We start from the raw sequence: 20,049 nt of genomic DNA, 5'->3' as shown, positions 1-20,049 counted from the left end.
GAGTTCGGAGGCCATTATGATGACGTCATGAGTTAATTGAGGATCAAATGAGACATGAATTCATATCTCCAACTCATGCTTTTTCCAACCATGATATAAAAATTGGGGGTCAATGGACTATCTGAAGAGCTATTTTGATTTTTAAAATGGCATGTTTTTGATCAAATTTGCATTATATTGCCCATAGCAGCACGCGCGGATTTTGAACTTTGACGCGCGCTCACGGCCTTATGAAAGGTCAAGAGTGACTGAAATTAATGTAAATTGTCATTTACGGTAAGAGGAATCTAAATCATGTAAAAAAAATTAAATTTGACTTTTTACGCGCGCTGTGAGCGCGCGCAACGCGCGCGGGGACACTTACGGACGGAAAATTTTGAAATGCTTAAAATGACCTGAAACGTGTGCAAACAAAATTTGGGACGAATTGGAGCATTTTAAAAATTTTAAGCGGGCGTACGTGCGCGTCGAGGTGCGCGCACGGATTTTGTTGACATTTTTAGTTGACCTTTGACCGGAAGTTGATGTATACTAAATATGGTTTATTTTTGATTACTCGTTATTGAGATATGATAATGACCTGATTTTTACAAAATGGCGCCTGGATGACGTCACGATGACCCCATGAACTTGAAAAAGGTTTCGGGAACTTCATATCATAGGGCCTGATGACTAGCAGAAATTTGAAGGAAATTGACCAGGTCGAGTTCGAGTAAACGTATACACAAAAAAAGTGTACGGAATAAATAAAAATAAATAAAGAAAGAATAAAGAATAAAGAATAAAGAATAAAGAAAGAAAATTCTAACGAAATCAATAGGTGATCTGTCATCGACAGACCACCTAACTAGACTTTAATTCGTCACTTAGACGAATTAGGTGATACGTATGATAATGGTTTACATAACGAAAAATGCAATACACGATATATTATTTTGTAAAATACTTCTCCCATTTATATGCTTCTCCCATTATGATCTATTTATATGTCAAGATTAAATTGTGTCTCCTTGATCATCATGGATCTAGGGAAGATAGATTGAAACAATATATGACCTTTGACCCTGTGCAGTAACCAGTTACACATTTGACTCTAATTTACATCATGAAGAACATCTTTTGACGATTTTATCTTATTCAAAGAAATGAAAATGTAATTGATAAATGATTATCATCATTATGATAATGATCATGATCATGAGCGCGATCATGACATCTTATTGAAAAAATGAGGGTTGATTTAAATAGCATATAGTCTCAGCTACAACATACTCCAAGCAGAAATATCGACGATATTGCTCAAAACACAGGAATGTAGACTCCAGATTTGAGAAAAAGTCATCTCCCATAGGAATTACACGCAAAAAGTAATGGATTAAGTGAAAATAGGGTAATAATAAAGTAAAAAGGGTTGTTTATGACATTATTTGCGATTCTACGTGTTTAAATAATCAAAGGAGATGGTACAGTGAAGGTCAAAAGGAAAAAAAAGTGAAGAAACAAATTGTTGGAGACACCCGGACTCGAACCAGGGATCTCGAGGTTGGAAGTCAAGTGCGTTACCGATATACCAAAACATCTCCCATAGCGATTACACATAAACGGGAAATGGAATTCTGAAATCCTACTTTGCAAGTGATATATGAGCATGATCCCGGCATCTAATCGAAAAATAAAGAATACACTTGTGATAGCTCATTGTCTCAGCTACAACATATCTGAAGCTCAGCGTAAACGAACCTAAAACAACGGAGATTTTGCTTGCGAAAGACAGGAGTGTAGAATCCAGTTTTGAGAAAAAGTCGTGTCCCATAGAGAATACACGCAAAATGTAAAAAATTGACATGCCTCCTTTAATCGAAAAAATGAGCCATGATGCCTTTGTCAAAATGAAAAATTGTGGGCTCTGCATTTGTAGAGAATTGTTTCAACTAGAACATATCAAAATTTGAAAGAAAATCAATCAATATTTATAGAGATACAATCAATTTTCCAAAAATATGCTGACGTCATAATATGCAAATTGAAATTTTGAGTTTGGAGGCCATTATGATGACGTCATGAGTTAATTGAGGGTCAAATGTGACATGAAATCATATCTCCAACTCATAATCTATCCAAATATGAAAAAATATTGGGAGTTCCTATCTATTCTGAAGATTTAGAAAGAATTTGGTATAGGCATGTTTTTGTTCATGTATTGTGGATAAAGATAACGCAGGTCCGCGCGAGCTATCAACTTTGACGGACGCTCATTGCGTTATTAAAAGATGAACAAGGTATCAAAATGCTTGGAAAAATGTGCCAAATATGATGACAGAGAAAATTCTGCGATTCTATGTTGCAAAATGCTAGTACGCGCAAAAAACGCGCGCGCATGCGCGTGAGCATGATTTTTTGTCAAATGCTCCATATGGCCTGAAACGTATGCAAAAAAAAATTTGGGATGATTTAGAGCATTTTAAATTTTTGTGCGCACGTAAACGCGCGGACGAACGCGCACGCGCGCATTTGCTTACGTTTATTGACCTGAAATTGACCGGACGGATATTGATCTTAATCATGATAAATATGAATGAAAAATTGCTTTACGTTATGAAGATATGATCATAAGTTGATTTTCACAAAATGGCGCCTGGATGACGTCACGATGACTTTGACTCTCTGAAAAGTCATGCAGTTCTAAGTTAGACTAAGATCTATCATCATGGGAAGTTTCATGATAATGGCTTTATTCAATCTTGAGATATCCTGCGAACAAATTCGAGGAAGAATAATAAATAATAAATAAATAAATAAATAAATAAATAAATAATAAAAATCTTGACGACATAAAAGTAATCAGAGATTTTCTGGATGATTATTTATCTTGTGAAACGTACGTGAAGACCTGTTTTTGGACATGCACGGTCATGGGGAACGTAAGGAAAGCTAGTGATGATGAATATGAAATGAAAGATGTCAGCAAATACATGACAAATTGGAAATCCTGTGTGATTTTACCTGATAATCTTTGTATGATATATAGATATATCAATTTGCATACTATATGAAGGGTTGAGGGATCAAATTTGCACTTACTGTCTCAGGGAAGGGGTGGTGTAGAACACAAATATACACAATGCAAACACACACACACGGAAGCAATCTGGGAGTGATATTTTGTTGAGAAATTTCCTTGCGACTGGCCCACTCGACTTCCAAGACACAGATCAACTGGCTCTTAGACCGACCCTCTAGCCAAAATTTTGAGCAGCCAGTGAGGAAAACTCCTGCGGCAGTCCCTATGGCAAGTTTGCCCCTTAAAGATAAGGGTGAGTTCTGGTCGTGCAATTGCATTTTGAAAGAAATGGTGTGGAAGCGATTAGCGAATAATTAGTGATCATGTAGCACATCAGTTTTGGTGTATTGTGTGAGGTTTTGAGATCATCACTTTGAGTAGTTGACCCAGTCTTGCTAAAAGTCACTTTACATAGAAGGGTATATATGGGACTACACAAACAGGTGGCATCAAGGTAACCATGGTCCACAACCTCCGGCTATTACTTATCATATTGTGAATATAAAGGCATTTCAAGAGCCTTCCATTTCAGGGGACATTTTTCTTTGATACTCCACACAAACATAAAAAAATGAAAAAGCTCACAAATAATTGTTTACCTTTCCCAGCACTCAACCGTCTCTTTGACATACCAGTACATAAACATAAAGTTAACAACTGAATTAAGTTTGATGTTTTTTGTGTTTTTCGTAACTCAAAAATAAAAAGGAGGACTGGTTGAATTAGGGCCTTTGTTGGATACTTTAAGATGTAAGCTTTCACATTCTCAAGCAAAATGAATCAGATTTTTCACATACAAATATAAGACGAAGTTCAACAAATTCTAATATATATACTTCTTGCTACTGGAACTTCCCATTGCCTTTTAGATGGTTAACATGAAGAGATAACTGTGCTTTAAAAAGTTTATGATGTTTTTACATCTACCTTAGATCCACTTTCAGATCTAAGATAATTGAGCCATATTTGAATAAATAAATGAAAGGAAATGATTATTTGGTAAGAGATGCACTCATTGTATGATTCAATTCACCTCTAAGTAATATGGGATAGGATTGTCTTAAGTGGAAAAAGAGATATTTTAGCTCTATGAATTTGTTTGTTTTGAGAAAAAAATTGGCCTGAAAGTGATTATCGGGGGAGAGAGTGCTTTTCTGCAATGTACAGCATGATTAAAGTGGTACTACTTGAAGCTACTTGCGCCCTCTATATAGCAAAAAATGCGTAAGCGGTATCCGTTGGTCTCCCATGAACCCCTTTTTCTTATGTTAATTGAGAGCTGATTTGATGAGATAGCCACCTGTCGGTGACCAAGCAGGGAGGTCTAATTCCTTTTGGCCAAACTAGTGCAGATAGGCTTTAAGGAAACACCTAAAGAAAAGTTTTCACCAAGAGAGGTAAAAAGTTTGATAATTCTTTTCTTGTTTCATATTTTCTTGTAGTTGTAGTTGTGGAAAGTTTTTCGACGACCAGGTATGAGTCAAGACGGCTACTGCCACCACTGCCGAAGCCACATTTTTGTCCTTCTTTTTATTACCCTTAACATATTCTGGTTGTCTGTTTTTGGCCCTCTTTTCATTTACCTTCAAATTTGCTATTTTCTGGTTCCCTAATCCCATACATTTTGATATGTTTCATCTTTTAAATGAAAAAGTAGAAAAGATATTCCAATTTTATTCGTAGAAGGGATTAAGAATCTCACTTGACATACTTCCAGCCTCGTGTCAGTTTTAATCCTTAGAAAGGGCATTAAGGGATGCATCGTCTTTTATTATACTTAACCTTTTCATCCGCGTGGTGATGAATTGTATCTTTAAGTATAATTTTGTTCTCTCTCCGCTGATCATATTATTCCAGTGAAAACCTTTTAACTACTCAGTCAGGGCATCGAGGGGGAGACGCCTTTCAGGCTTTCTTCTTGTTTTTCATATCATCACCAAATTGATCTCTTTTCAATTAATCACATATAAAGAATGAGAGAGAGGGTTTTGAGATGTTCATCATGTATATCTTGAGGTAAATTCGTCCCTACATCAACCTAATTAATCAGTTTGCTTCTACATTTTTACTGATCCGAGAATTTGCGTTATAGCTGTGAGTAGTCTCGTGTGACTCCATTATTTTCTTCAAAGTTTCCTTTAAACAGTCTGAAATGGGAGCTAAAAATATTTACAGTTGGAGATTGGTATACTCCTCTTGACTGAATCGGTGATGAATTCCAAGTTATGATAATTTGGAAAGAAGAATATCTTTCTAAAAGAAACTGTATGTCTCGGACTTTTTTTATCAAATTGGACAGGATTTGATGCAGACGGATGGCTTGGCAGTGATGTAACATATAGTGTCTTTCTCTGAATCTAATTCATTAGTGTTTTGCCATTGCTAATAGGATTTCCTGCGATACCGCTATGTTATTCTTCTACCAATGTTTCATGCATTAACACTTTACACCCTGCGACCGTCTTTTTTCCCCCTCCCCAAGACCAATCTGAATGCACGGCCGGATTCATTAATCTAACTAATGCCGTATAAATGCCTAAATCAATCTTTGAATCGAATTAAGCAGATTCTGCCTGTCCTGCGATTGTAGCACTCTTACACTTATCTTTATTTCAACCTTCTTTTTGGCAGGTAAACGGAGTCTCTTTCACTTCTAAAAGACGGATAATCAAATTAGGCCCCACCAAAGAAATACTCCCGGATCACTATTCAAGGATGTTGTCGTGACGATGCGGCTCGATCGCAGGTGACAATCAAATCACGGGATAGGGGGAAAGCGCCGGTGTCAGTTTCCCACCCTTTTAGGGTAACTCCGGTTTTGATCTTATTATCTTTTTTTCTTTCGCCGGATAAAAGATATACAATTTCAATCTGGAAGCATTCTTTAGCATCTTAGAGAGTATAGTTGATGAAGGGGAGGGGGTGGGGGATGGATTGTTAGTCTAGCTTTGTGTTTGAGATGGGGATGGGAAATGATTTAGGGCATGAAAAGAGTTGACAAATTGTAAGCCTAAATATGAATGGGCTTTGATGATAATAACTTTGAAAGTCACCAAGATGTTTGTGGGCTTCTTCTCATCCACTAATTTGTTTGCGCTTGCTTCTGTATCTTTCTATAGGCTTTCATTGTGGATACCCAAAGGTGATAAGGTGCAGGGATTTTGGGTGATGTGGGTGTTCTGAACACTTCTTAATCCCTCCGTCATATTGTGCCTTGAGCACACTTTCTAGTTGATGCTGTTGATGTTCTTTTTATTATTATCATTAATAAAGAATTAAAAAAATGAATAACTGATATTAATGATTTATTGATGTTCATTATCATTATCTCTTATTATTATTGCAACCAAAACTTGAGATTTAATTTCAAATAATAATGGTAGAAACAGTGTACACAAAGTCAACAAAATTGTAGGAACTGATACATAAATATATGAATCATAATGTCCTACAATCAAATTATTACACATTATCAAATAAATCAATGTAAGCTCATGAGAACAATATTTTATAATTATTGTATTTAACAATTTATATCTTGTGCTTGTATACTGAGGCTGATAATAACCGGAGTAATTTTAGTTGTCAATCACCTTTTCTTGTGATTAGGACAATATTGCCAGCCTGTAAGCACATTTTTTTATAATATAATGCATTTCATCCAAGTTTCCTTTCTCAACCCAGGGAATGAATATATGAACAAGAGGAAGACATTTCTCTTGTAGCATTAGCAACTGAAGGAAAAAATGATAAGGCAAAATATCAAAGGGATTGATACAAAAATTAAGTTGAGAGGAACAGTTTCAATGGACAATCTTATTGTTCTTTTATATTGCCTGAATGAATTATTGATGTATTTTATGGGAGAAATATAAGGGAGCATTATGATACCTGAACATTTGATTTGGAGTTTATTTGTATCTGAAATGTGTGCTTAGTATGTAACATAATCCTTAGGTCATTTCTCTGGGGTTGTTCAGGACTCTGCTGTGTGTAGTTCATTACAGAGGTTAAAATAAATGATGACAACAGATGTATATACATATAAACATATTTATTCATTTCTGATATTAGACAATAATGGTGGTCTTCTGTGAGGCCCTGTTACAAATAATAAGGAACAATAGTTTTATAAAAATGAAAAATAATAATAATGCATAGTTGGCCTGGCTTTGGCTTAGATCTTACTGAAGACGAGAACCTCATCCTACCCCCCCCCCCCATTTCTGTTTACTGTCTATGCCATCCATCCATCAGCTTTCTATCTACCAGTCATTCAAATTATCATCAGTCTGGGGCATTGGTTACATGTGTGACCAAGCCACTAATACATGGTTTCTTCGCCCCTTGATGCGCAAACGACATTGATGCTATGAGCTCCTTGTTCATACACGGACTCCACCAGATTTACTCTGCGAGGAATGAGATGGAGGTAAAAAGGCAAGTCAGGGAGAGACATGGCCGACGGGGTTCCTCATATTACCTGATTCCTGCGTCCCGTTTATTTGATTACAGCGCTTCTCTGGCGTATCAGTAACACCTCCCCAAATAACTATTTTCCATATCAATAAAGACTTATTAGAGGCACAATACGCCACGGTAAATACATGCCTCAAACAAAATTGATAAAAGGATTCTCGATCCCCCCTCTCTCTCTCCCTCTCTCTCCCTCTCTCTTCATCCCTCTCTTTCTCTCTCCCTCTTTCTGTATCTTCATCTCCCTTTCTCTCTCCCTCTGTCTTCATCTCTCTCCTATCTTCATTTCTTCTCTTTGTTTCTTCATTTCTTCTCTTTGTTTCTTCATCTTTCTCTCCCCTTCTCTCTCTCTCTCTCTCCCTCTCTTTCTTTCTGTCTGTCCATCTACCTCTCGTTCTATTTCATCCCTCCTGACACCCCTCTTTCCTCTGGGCTCCTGTAAATATATTAATCCCGGCCCTAATCAGTGTAATTGTGTGTGCCGCGAGTGGGGAAAGTGATACAGTGCCGGCGTGAATCGCCAAAAGTGACGGTTGTCTTGAAACTGCCCAATCATAATAGACCCACCCCTTTACCGGCGGGGGTTGGCAACTGAAGATGGTGTCTTTTAAGTCTCACCCCATTCACACTACCAAATTTCATTGTATGGTTTTATGAAAACTATGCAGCTATGCGATAAGTAGTTTATATTTTCTAGTCTGAATGTCTTATTATAAACATGAAGCAAAATGCATGTTTGAGCATCGTTTCAGATAAAAACTCAATAAAAAAAAAACATGTTACGCTTCTCATCTAAACATCGTATTGCATGTATTAAAACTATTAAGTGGGCAGGGCTCATCATAAGCATACACTGATCATTTGTCAGCTGCCATGTGAACTGACCTCTTTGAAACTAGTTTCTGTATACAACATTTCTATAAATATATACCAGTACAAGATTATCTAGGCTTTGTGCCCCTTTTGCAATATGATGATTCTTTATACGTTTCTTTATTCGAGTGTTTACTCCAGTCCGAATAACCTATTGATGGAGTATAGTTCTACATCACCCATCCAACTCAGATGGGATTTGTCCTAATATTATTGTGTTCCACTTATTTACAAAGGTATACAGCAGGTAATCCACTTCCAGTCTATTTTCCTTTTCTGCCAAGATTAATAAAGATAACTTCCGGAGGCAGAATTGTTATTTGGAGCATTCCGAGTTGGTTGTCGATTTTCCCTCTTGAAAGTGACAGTGGTTATTTGATATGATGGAAGGAGGTTTCACAATTATATCATATATATATTGTTTGAACAGAAATAGGGAATATTAAGTATATATACAAAGGATGTAAGACACTTTTTAATCAGTCAATTATTTATTGTGTGCTTTGTGAAGATCTTCAGGCTTTAAAAGGTCAAATGTTTCATGACATGTTTTTCGAAAACTTGCATCAAATCCCTTACACATTTATTGCCAGTCCCAATAAGCAATGTTTTTTTCTTCTCCAGTACAAAAGTAGCAAGATCTTTTTTTAAATTGTTGTAATTTCTTCTTTGGGTTAAACGGATAGTAGTAAGCGATTATGATATGAATTCCATTTTTAATTTTTGTGTTCTTGATAATGAGACTCTAGCCATTCTTCCTGTCTCCTCTCCTCCTTTTGTAAGGCCGGTATCATTTCAAGCTCTGCTTACGATATCGGTCTTCTGCATTCTCCCCCTTTTCTTTCTTTTCAAATACAATTAATTGTACTATTGATTATTTATATTTATTTATTTGTGAATTACTACTTGTATTACTTATCATTATATTGCTAAAATGTATTCATTGTTATTTTTGTTATTGTTTATGGAAAATGCAGAAATAAAACTTGAAACTGAAAACTGAAAACATTCTTCAGGAGTAGACAGGTTTTATTGTTCATTGATGAATTTTGTTTGAATATCATCCATGTGAACACCTTTTTATAATGTTTTACATTATATGTAACTCCTTTTTTTTGTCAAAAAGTAAAGTATGATATTCAGTCCAAACTAATATTGGGATACTTACATTCTTTGGTTGTCATTGCTGTACACAACATAGAAAGGGTTTGATGTAAGTTTCCCATCTTCAGTTTGGACTAAAAATCAATTATACAAGCTTGATATGCTATAGACTTTGTATGCATTATTTCTGCTATATGAAATGACAAGGTTAAGTATGTAGCATCAAAATATGAGTACGCTTGAAGTTGAGACAGGTATTACACCCTTAAGATCTTCACAAAATATATCACTCTCAATCAAAATCAATCGAATTTTTGACCGGAGGCTCTCGTTCTTGCGCATTCCTTGCCTCGCGCTTGCCGCGCTTAGCGGGCACATCCAGCATCCTGACGTCTCCTCCCCCTCTAGTTCTTGATCCAATTGACGGCAGGGCGGATTGTTCGCGCCAAATTGTCCAACAAAAGAGAGAGGCGTTGGGTGACTGTCAGCTATTCATCTAACAGAAAGGGTCCCAAGGCACTGCCGGGGCAAGGTGCTGTGTTATTGTTAAGGATGGAATTATGTTGTTGATCTATTTTGAAAGGCAACACTCCCTTTTTTAAGAGATCCTTTGACAGCTCTTAAGTACTGGGCACATCGTAGAACAGAATTTTCCAAAGGTTTTAGTGAATCAGCTCTAAGCTTTCTCAAATTGACACCAATTATATTTTGTTTTTTCTTGTTGATCTATTTTGTAAGGTACTATACAACACCCGTTTTGTTGAAAACCTAATCAGCTCTCACTGAGCGAATCAAGGAACAGAATCTTTACATTAGCTTTTATATTTTCATTGATGTTGATCTATTTTGAAAGGCGACACTCCTTATTACGAGCTTTTAAGTCATAAAAGAGAATTCTCCAGAAATAGTGAATCAGCTCTTCTGCAAATTGACAGCAATTATGTTTCTATCATCAATCCATTTAGAGAGCTAACACGCTTTGTATAAAACCCTATTGAGCAGCGTTTAGTGAGCTTGTAGAGCAGAATTTTTCACCAAGATTTCAAAGGAATATTATTAGCTTTTGAAGCTCATCAATGTCATCTTCGCACATTTCCATAGGTGACGCACAAGGCTTTTGAAATTGCGTTATGTTGATTTTTTTTTCAAAAGTTGTTGCTACCTTGTTTTATGTCAATTAATACTGATGGCAATTTTTTCGGTCAAATTTTTGATGCCATAACCTTCCTTCTTTTGAATTCAGCTTGACAATACCCGTCGTCTGATGGGAGTATTGCGACGTGACATTTCAGGCTCGCATTGATTGCGATGCCCCTCAGGTACATTTCGCTCGTGTATTCGTTGCTCATCTGCGGACTGTTTTGACGTTCTCCCTCACAATCGGCTTGATCTTCTGTCCCCTGGCTCCCCCCACTCTTTTTTCAGCCCAATTACGTGCATTGTTGAAACAACGCCTGATGCGAGAAGTTGTACTCTAGATTTGCTTTGACATGAGGAGGATTGTATGTAGTCTCTCTCTCTCTCTCTCTCTCTCTCTCTCTCTCTCTCACTCCCTCCCCTCTAAAGCTTAAACATGTATGTCTCTTCTCACTAGTATTCGATGTCCCTTTACTCTGTCCCTCTTTCTCTCTCTCTCTATCTATCTCTCTCTATCTCTCTCTCTCTCTCTCTCTTTTTCATTCTTTTTCTTACTGTCTTTTTCTATTTTTTCTGTCTCCTGTCTTTGCTCCATTTCTCCCCCTTTTTCATTCTCTTTCTCTCCAATTATCTACCTGCCCTTTCTGTCTCATTTTTTGATTCTCTCCATTGCAATTTCTTTCTTTTTCTTTTTTCCACTCCTTTTCTATTTTTTATTTCTTGTCCTCTTTTGTAAATATTATGGCCCAGATATTGTATGGGGAGTTTATAAAGTGATCCAGCAACATCCTTGATAGAAATAAATAAAGTCACTTTTGATAGCGCTTAATACTATGTTTCTAAGTGCTTTACATTGTAGAGCACACAATAGCTCCAAAAAATGGAGTGCATAGTTTCCCCTAACCCCATCCCCCTCACCCCCCCCCCCCTCTACATCGTAAATGTACCACTCTTGGAAATTGCATAGTTATGCAGCAGCATTTCAAACAAAATTATCACATCACTTCAAACATGGACTTTATAATAAAAATGCACCATTGAATTTCATTGTAGAGCACATAATCACTTGGGGATGGTGCGGGGAGTTTCCCTTTGCGACCTGCCGTTACTGATTGTTCTATCCCCTGTCACTTCCACCACCTCGGGTGTCTAATGCTTGCTCGGGCGGGGCCCAGGTGGTGTTGAAAGAGGTGCCAATTTGACACCCTCCGAAATTCCATAATTAGGCCTCGCATTATGAGGTGTTCTGTGCCTGCTTTTGTAAGCCGTTTGTCTACTTGTATAACGAGGCAGAGTGATTGAATTCTATTTCAATTTGATAACAGTTCATTAGGGAGCTAGTACTGTTGTTTTGTAATCCAAAGGCTGAATAATTAAAGTGTACAATTGAATTTTATAGATCATCTACAAAAAAGTAACAAATTGAATGTAATTTTGTGAGTTTATTTAGATGTTTTTAGTCTATCATGTATATCAACAGTGTTTCATGAATACAACAAATATTATAAATGCCATTTATGTCATTCAAAGAATACATGTTGTGAATGCAATCTTTTATATCAACACAGGAATAAAAACAAACAACTTGCATTAACATGTACATACCTTTATATTTAAATATATTAATCCATGTATAATATTGCATTAGTAATAACTTGAAGAATATAACATTTGATAAAATAGGGATGACTGTTCTTGAATCACTACACTGAAAACGAGGATAACAATAGAAAAACAATCAAAAACCGCCTAAAATCAAAGAAAAGGTCTTTTAAAACAAAACAAATCAAAGCAATACACTATGAAGCAAAGCCATGCAAGAACAAAGCAAATAAAGTATACATACTGATTTGTTTTAAGATTTAAAGATAATAGTCGCAACCTGTGCAGTTGAATAGTCACTGAATTTAAAATGCCAACAGAAATTAATCTAGAAATGGGAAACCATGGGAATTTCATTAAAATTGAAACCAGTTGAAAGTAATTTAGAAAATATAAAATCATATTTATAAAACATATAAAAACTACAAACAGAGAAAACAGATCCCAGCAATATACAATGACAGAAGCAAAAAATAGTTCAAAAATAGCAATTTAAAATGACAATACAAATTAATCTAGTAATGGGAAACCTTGGGAATTCCATTAAAATAGAAACCAGGTGAAAGTAATTTAGAAAATATAGAATCAATGAATTGGAAAATTTTCAATATAAAGACTTATTCAATCATGACTACACATTATTTCCACCGTTGAATATGTATATATTGAGAATAAAGAGAATAAATGCTCTGTTTCAATTGCATGATATTGCAAAGCAGAATTTGAATAATGATAAAAAAATATTAGCAAAAGCTACTTTACAAAAATTAGAAAGTTGACAAAGACAAAATTAGAAATTTTACAAAGAAAAGTAATAAATGGACCATGCACTCCAGAGTAATAGACATAACATATAACTAAAGTGGTTTGATGAAATTGGGGAAAAGAAGCAACTATTCATCAAGAACTTATTTTAAACCATTTACCAACATGTTTTCCTAGTAAGAGTTTTTATGCCTCCGCCACCGAAGGTGGTGCCGGAGGCATCATGTTTTCGGGTTGTCCGTCCGTACGTCCGTCCGTACGTCCGTCCGTCCGTCCCGTTTGACCGTTATCACAATATCTCAAGAACCATTTAAGATTTAAACTTAAGACTTGGGAATAGTATTTATCACCATAGGAAGACGATCTGATTAGATTTTGGAGTACGTAGGTCAAAGGTCACAGGTCACAGAGGTCAACTTATGAAATTCCTTGTATTGAGTTTGTTAGCGCGATATCTCAAGAACCATTTGAGATTTAAACTTCAAACTTAAGGATAGTATGTATCACCATAGGAAGACGATCTGATTAGATTTTGGAGCACGTATGTCAAAGGTCAAGGGTCACAGAGGTCAACTTATGAAATTCCATACATTGAGATTGTTATCATGATATCTCAAGAACCACTGGAGATTTAAACTTCAAACTTAGTGATAGTGTGTATCACTATAGGAAAACAATCTGATTACATTTTGGAGCACGTAGGTCAAAGGTCAAGGGTCATAGAGGTCAACTTATGAAATTCCATACATTGAGATTGTTATCATGATATCTCAAGAACCACTGGAGATGTAAAAACTTCAAACTTAAGGATAGTATGTATCACCATAGGAAGACGATCTGATTAAATTTTGGAGCACGTAGGTCAAAAGTCAAGGGTCACAGAGGTCAACTTATGAAATTCCATACATTGAGATTGTTATCATAATATCTCAAGAACCACTGGAGATTTAAACTTCAAACTTAATGATAGTGTGTATCACCATAGGAAGACAATCTGATTAGATTTTGGAGCACGTAGGTCAAAGGTCAAGGGTCACAGAGGTCAACTTATGAAATTCCATACATTGAGATCGTTATCGCGATATCTCAAGAACCACTGGAGAATTTTCACTTCAAACTTAATGATAGTATGTATCACCATATCATAATATCTCAAGAACCACTGGAGATTTAAACTTCAAACTTAATGATAGTGTGTATCACCATAGGAAGACAATCTGATTAGATTTTGGAGCACGTAGGTCAAAGGTCAAGGGTCACAGAGGTCAACTTATGAAATTCCATACATTGAGATTGTTATCATGATATCTCAAGAACCACTGGAGATTTAAACTCCAAACTTGTTTAAATTGCTCTATGGCGGAGGCATCATTTTCGACTGCGCGCAGTCAAAATTCCATCTAGTTTGTATTGAGTCTACTCACAAGTTTCATATACCTTCATTTACATCTAGGTTTTAAACACGCTCTTTCTCTTTTCAGAAGTAATATCTAAAGCTGATATTTTGAATATATTTTGAATTGAATTGAATTGAATTTATTTTTAATAAGAAGTTAAATGTAAAGGTTGTAGGATCTTAAATAGTTAGGTATAACTTATCATAATTGATTTGTTGATATAATATGTGTACCTGTATGGAACCAAAAACATTCAGATTAAAATATTGTGGTTGATCAGTTTCCTTTAATTACTGTATTAATGATTCATGACACATAATTATCTACATGAGATTTTTTGTTGGTAGGTATCACAAATTCTGGCATTTTACGGATATTTAAAAGTGAGATATCGAGCAAAAACTTTGACATTTACATTGTCAGTGTTTTTCTCTAAAGGCCTTTTTATTCACAGCTACAAGAACGTGTTTGTTGGAAATATGTTTTTCCCCCTTCTTTTCAAATTGCTGTATGTAATTATTCCTGTCCCTGTTTGTGGTGCAACTCATAAAAATTTATTGCATCTGGTTAGGTTAGTTATAGACATTGTTAATGGGAACAAGAGGAAATAACCTTGCAAAAAATATGATCCCGCCTTTTATAATTTCAGAATTTGAAATAGGGATGGAGAGAGAACCTGTGAGAGAATAAAGGGTCTTTTCAAGAATGTATAGCAGTGGATGCGTGACGGTAGAACAGCCTGAATAAAATAAAAAACTGGGTTTCATAAGTGACATTATTCTGATGAAGGCCTGACACCATTTAATCAGGACACACAAAAGCCTTAATTTCAGCGGGGAAAAGTCCGCCATAGAAATACCCACAAAGCAATTTCACTGTTGGGGGGGGGGAAGGGCGGAACAATGCGCTATATTATATCATCTCACGTCCGCGCTAGATTTTCGCACCAGAACTAAATGAGGTTCATTCACAGGGGAAAAAAGAAGCCATGTTGTCTTAGGAATTGACATTATTGTTGGTCATGGATGACCTTTTTATTTATTGTCAGTTGGGTTTGTTGTCGGGTTTGAATGACACGGTGTGAAGATTCCCTTTTTATTCAGTCGTGCTCATTCTCGCAGATTCTTCCGGTCGCATTGTGTTGGCGGGAAAAGCTACGGTAATATTGCAGAGCCTTGAGCACCTTGCGTGTCTGCATGTGAGAATCATGCAAGAAACCAATATTAGTATTATTGCAGTTATTATTTGCATGGACATATTGGATATGATATATAATAAAGAAGAAAGACAAAAAATAAAAAAAAACATATTTCTGTGAGACTTTTAAAGCTCTTTGATTTGTTGAATGTTCATTGCTGATTTGCAGCTACAAACACCTTCTGCTCCCTCTCTTTTTCCTCCTGTTTTTCAATCCTCATCTATTTATTTTTTATTTTGTGATCTCTTATTATCTACATGTTTGTTTATTTGTTCATATTTCTCTATTCCTCCCCCTTCAATTTCCTGTTTATTATGTCCTTCCTTTTTCTTTCCTTTTCCTATTATAGCTAACCCTTTACCCCCTTGAAGACCCTCCCTTCCCCCATTCCCTTCCTTCCCTGATACTCTTTCTTCTCTGAATTCCCTTTCGTCCCCAAATCTTTATCTCCTCTTCTCTCCTCTTCTCTCCTAATCTTGCTAGATTCATCTTTATTCCCTCTTGCCCCCCCCCCCTGATTGGTCTCCCATTCCTCTCCTCATCCATGCACCATCACATCTTTCTATTGTCTCCATTCTCCTCTTCTCCGTTGTGATCTCCATAGAGTCTAGCTCCCTCGTGTATTTCACTCACTGGCTGATTTTTCTGTCATTCCCTTCCGTCCTGCTTTCCTCTAGCCACTCTTTTTCCTTCCCTTTCCAGCCCTTTGCCCTTCCCTTTGTCTTCCCTGAACCCCCCCCCCTTCAGTTCCCACTTCTTCCTTTCTTCTTTCCTTCTGCCACTTTTTATTCCATCTCTTTCCCGCCTGTTCTTCTTAACTGGTCTTCCCTATACCACCTTTCAGGTCTCTCCCTTCCCTTCCCCTCCCCTCCCCCTTTCCATTCCTTTTCCCACCTCTCCATCTCCTCTTCTCTTTCTCTTTCTCTTCCTCTTACACCCCTCTCAATCTCTTTCCTCTTCATCCATGCGCGATCACATCTCTTCATTGTCTCCATTCTCCTGTCCTCCCTTTTGAGCTCATGCCTCATGTCTTTTGATCATCTTGATTATTCTCTTTGCTCCTTTTTTCTGTCTTTTCCTTCCTCTGTGTCCTTACCTGCACCTTTTCCTCGCTTAACCTCCCAAGTCCTCCATTACTTCTTCCCTGGTCTTCCCTTTACCCCCTTCAACTCACCCTTTCCCCCTCCCCCCTCTCCCCTCCCCTTCCCCCTCCCCCTACCCCTTCCCCCTACCCCTTCCCCTTCCCCTCACCCTTCCCCTCCCCTTCCCCCTCCCCCTTTCCACTCCCCCTTCCCCTCCCCCTTCCCTTCCCCCTTCCCCTCCCCTTCCCCCTTCCCCTCCCCTTCCCCCTTCCCCCTTCCCCCTTCCCCTCCCCTTCCCCCTTCATGTATCTTCATCTCCACCCCTCCTCCCTCTCCACATTCGCCCATCCCTCTCCTCATCCATGCATCTTCACACCCCCCATTGTCTCCATTCACCTCTCCTCTCTTTCCATCTCCATTGAGTCTCCCCTGTGTCTTTCATTCGCCGATTAACACTCCCTGTGACGGTCTGATTGCTAGCGCAAGTGTTGGCCCGAGCCGGCTGAATGAAGGCAAATGAGCGGCGGGCACTACCAGATGTGTCTCTCGAAACCCTCAAAGAATGGACCTTTCAAAGTGTGAATTGAATTTAATCTCACATTCCCTCTTTCTTTCTTCATCTTGTTGTTCTGCTACGAGGTGTTGGTGACATAATTGTGCAAGAAATGAACAAGGATGAGGAATAAAGACCTCAAGGAATAAAAGAAAACAAGATGACTAGCCATGACTAGAGAAGTAAAATGACTGGATGTTATATCCATGGTAACTGCTGACATAGAAGGATAAAAGAAGGGGCAACCAGGAGAAAGAACAAGCTTTATAAGAACAGGATGGATATTGATGGGAATTTTTTGAAAGAAAAAGAGATCAAAGTATTAGGGTTGGGGTTGCAATCAGGTTTTTAGAAGGTATAGGATTAGGGTCAGATCGAGGATCGAAGTTAGAATTTGATGAGCATAGGCAACAAAAAATTCATATAACCAGCCTGAAGTATAGATATTGATGGCATAGTGGACTTTTTCGAAAAACAAGAAAAGATATCACAGGTATTAGGGTTGGGGTTTAAATTTATTTGTAGTTTAGGGTCAGGGTTAGGGTTAGGTAGACCTGAAGTAATTGTTCCTGGGTTGAAGTTAGAAATAGAATATTGTCTGTGAAGCAATTGCTACAAAAGAAAGCTGGTTTAGAGCCTTTTCCCAACTAGTCTAGTGTGTTCATATCTTCCTTAGACAGCAGCATCACATCATCACCTGGACCCTTTTAGACCTGGACCACATGTAGACCAGGACCTGTGTCATATTTAGACTAGGACCTGGTGCATGTCAACAAGCAAATATCTTCTACCCAACTATAACAGTACCTAATAGTAGATTTGTTGAGGCTTACAGTATTTATAACCAGACAGTCGTTCCCGGAAAAGATGACAATATTGCATCATTGAAGAATAAATAGAGTCTGTAAATATGGCTAATTAAATCAAAACTAAAATATTATTATTTCACCGTGTTAAACAAATATGTACTTGTATGTCTTGTGTATTGTTTACGTTATGTATGCAGGGCCCCCAAATATAACAGTATTTCACCAATTGATAAAGCTACTCTGTTGAAAAAGTAACAAATAAATATATGTAAATATACATACTTTATTCTATTTGCTAAAATATAAATTATAGCAAGCAATACAAATAAGGAAGACAGACAATCCAAACATACAAATTGTAAGCCAAGAAAGAGGCAAAGATATTTTAAAATCTAAAATGTAAACACAATTATTCGAGGTAATATTCTGTTTAACATGTATAAGTTATACTAGGGCTTAAAGGGAAAGTCCTCCCTAATATTTAGTTGGTTTTAAAAGAAGCAGAGAAAGAGAGGACAGGCCAGTAGATGTTTGAGCAAAGTTATGAGTTGCGATCAATCAAACACAAATCGGCAGCTCTGTGACGTATCTTACAAGCTCCTCTCCAATTTGCTCCGTACAAAAAATTTAAGAAATTAGATTTTCTTCATTATTGATGACAGAGTAGACTTTTTCCATACAGGGTTGTATAAAACATATTTGAAACATTTATACTTAGGATGCATGTATGATTTAACATTTTCTTGAGGGAGGGAAAATTTCTGATTTTTTTTATTAAAGAGCAAATGGGAGGGGACCAATTTAATATCAGGGTGGACTTCCCCTTTAAATATTTATTTCTTAGCAAGAGAATTTGTTGTTCTATCTTGTGGAACAATAAAATACATGTATTTTCAATCTTAATGTACGGGTGTAAGAGTGGTTTCCTGCCCATCTCCTTATGCATTCGGTCAAACGGTTCCACATGCAAGAGTGCAAATCAGTTGCAGAGAAAGGAGAACATTCTGACAATGTAGTCATCTATGCGAAATATACCCCTGTGCTGTGCAGGACCTGATTTAAAACTAACATGAAAATGCCAATCTGCGGCAATAATGTGTGCTCTTATTGGAACAAAGTTGACTTTATGTTGATCATTTTGTCTCGTCAAGACATGAATTCCTCTCGCATGTGTTTTCTCCGTACGCGAAGTATGTTGTGGATTAAGATCACTTAAGCAATGGCTGTTCCATAGTCGATGCGCATGTCATAACATGAGAAGTAGAGTAAGAAATAGTCGCATGGCAAAGCACTTGCCATTTGATACCTTGTTAGCCCCACATATTGCATTAGGCGTTGTGTCTGGCCTGACGAATAAATCAGGGTTTCGGAGGTGGCACGAGATGAGGATGATCCTGCGATAAAGTAGGTCATACATGATTATTAAACATGAGCAAGTTAAGAGCAAGAAGGGCATAAATCGGGGAGGGAAGATATTGCTTGTGCATAATAGTGCGTCAACATGTTTAGACTCTAGAGCAAAAACGATGTAAGTTTGTTGAGGAATGATATGGAACTTTCATGGTCATCCACCAGCGGGTGTAGGCAAGAAGGGCATTGAAGATTCACTCTTCTTTCTATGACATAGTTCAAGCATGATCATACATATCATGACTTAACACAAGAAGAGTGTTAAATCTTGAACTGGAACATAGATAACCCTTGAAAAGAATGATATAGTTTTTAATAAAATTCCAAGCCTGAGACTTCAGGAGAGAATACAAGAAAATTGGATTTCAAGTATTTGGATAATGAAGCCTTATGTTCATGGTAACACTGTTTGCTCTTAAAGATGAATACATGATATTACTTGAAATCTGTAATTAGTCCAAACGTTTGTTTGACGATGATGAAGGTTGTTTTACATGACTGCTGAGAAACCATGTTTAGGCCTAAAATAAAAACTTGTTGTATTGCCCTTTGCGACCGTCCTAAAAATCTGAAAATCTACGG

The 20,049-nt window shown here is 37.0% G+C and overlaps 1 long non-coding RNA gene across 1 annotated transcript in view; it reads left to right on the top strand.

Moving 5' to 3' along the window:
* The first annotated feature begins 5,600 nt into the window (after window positions 1–5,600).
* Window positions 5,601–20,049, top strand: part of LOC105444901 — a 28,667-nt gene continuing 14,218 nt past the window's right edge. Inside the window, exon 1 of the long non-coding RNA XR_004063568.1 lies at window positions 5,601–5,807. This is a non-coding gene — a long non-coding RNA (uncharacterized LOC105444901). The remainder of the gene's footprint in view (window positions 5,808–20,049) is intronic.

The sequence above is a fragment of the Strongylocentrotus purpuratus genome, unplaced genomic scaffold (assembly GCF_000002235.5).
Source record: "Strongylocentrotus purpuratus isolate Spur 01 unplaced genomic scaffold, Spur_5.0 spur5_scaffold_12, whole genome shotgun sequence".
Classification (NCBI taxonomy): Eukaryota; Metazoa; Echinodermata; class Echinoidea; order Camarodonta; family Strongylocentrotidae; genus Strongylocentrotus; species Strongylocentrotus purpuratus.
The sequence above is the reverse complement of the archived record's forward strand: the minus strand, read 5'-3'. Positions and strand labels throughout refer to the sequence as shown.